Source organism: Aplysia californica, unplaced genomic scaffold (genome assembly GCF_000002075.1).
Source record: "Aplysia californica isolate F4 #8 unplaced genomic scaffold, AplCal3.0 scaffold00773, whole genome shotgun sequence".
NCBI lineage: Eukaryota > Metazoa > Mollusca > Gastropoda > Aplysiida > Aplysiidae > Aplysia > Aplysia californica.
The window spans coordinates 330,834-332,475 of record NW_004798043.1 but is presented as its reverse complement, the minus strand read 5'-3'; positions in this window follow the sequence as shown (position 1 = coordinate 332,475).

Sequence of the window (1,642 nt, the reverse complement as noted above, 5' to 3'; positions counted from 1 at the left end):
CCTATCTGACACAAATAGCTCTGAAAATATAAATAGTGGTTGCTTGGGTAATGCCACTGGTAACTGGTAGGTCATACTTCATTTCTTTCCCTCTGTTGTCACTCTCTGTCTTAACTTTTCTCAGCACTAAATGATCATTAGTGTGTCGATATACACCTCTTTACTCAAACAAACAAACAAACAGACAAGCAACAAACAAACACACAAACAAACAAACAAACAAACAATCAAACTAACAAACAAGCAACAAACAAACAAATGAATAAACAAACCGACAAACAGGCAAACAAACAAACAAACAGTCAAGCAACAAACAAACAATCAAACAAACAAGCAACAAACAAACAATTGAATAAAAAAACAGACAAACAAACAAACAAACAAACAAACAAACAAACAAACAAACAAACAAACAAACGTAGTCTGATAGGCTGTTGTCCAACTGTAGCAGTAGGCACTAAGTTATTGATTCCTGACTGTATTAATAATATAAACATACTCTGTTTCAAACACACTAGCTCGTGATCGTATAGTGGATGGTTGGCAGGTGCTCTGGTGTGGTTTGCTCCTTTTTTTCCTTTTTTCTATCAAACAGCTGTCTCTTTTTCTCTCCTCCTTCTTTTTTTGTGCTTGTTACTCTCTTGCAACATCTCTAATCTTCAGCTCTTATATGACCTTATTGTGTTGTAGGTGCCGTAAAATTGTTATTAAATTAAATGTAATAGAACAACAAGACGAACCAACATTAACAGTGAAATTTTACGTTATACATATAGGTTTTACCAGCGTTTGTGGTGTAGCGGTTATGCGCTTTGCCGTCGCTCGCAGATGACAAGTGTTCCATTCCCGAGTGGGGAATTTTTTTAATCGAATGTTTTGGCCTTTCCTCTGGAATATTGTATTCCTTTTAACCTGGGTTGGCCTTGCCAGGTAGGCTCGAAGCTTGCCTCTTAAATGGTCTGAATCGTGTCGATTGGGGCGTAAAGCACGTATATTCATTAAAATTTCCCTGAACAAGTTACAGTATCCCAGCACACTCTTTTTTTTGCGCAACGCTGAAGAGCCTATCCACAGCAAGACGTAACACCCTTAGCAATCTACGAAGACCCGGTCTAGCAAAACTATACTCTTAACAGTCTAGATCGTTGATGTCATTTAAAGAAAAGATGTGACTGGCGTTTGTGTCGATAACGTGTATCTCCTCCAGACTCCCCCGCGCACTTCGTGAAATGAACTCAATTTCTGGAGGTCAGATATGGCGTCGGAAATGTAAACCATTTCGAGAAGTTTCCAATGCCACTAACAAGATGCCCTCTCTCCATTGACAGTGGTCTAGTGCGGCGGCGTCGTGGAAAATTGAGAGGGGAAAATAAGCAAAATATAAAAAAAAACCGCAGGAAAAAACAAACAAAACATTGTTTGGAACGTCATCAATAGTAGCCGCAAGATCCTCATCTCCATTTTCAGACGCTGTAGTGAAGCAGCTCAGACGAAAGTACAAATAAATCTACTTGGAACATTACCAACTCTATCAAAAAGATACCCAGCCTTCGTCTTTTTAGTCTCTATGGTTTGACAGAACCAGCCAAAATATATGGAAAAGAACCTCCTCTTTTGTCACTCTGTATCAACACTACGCCTC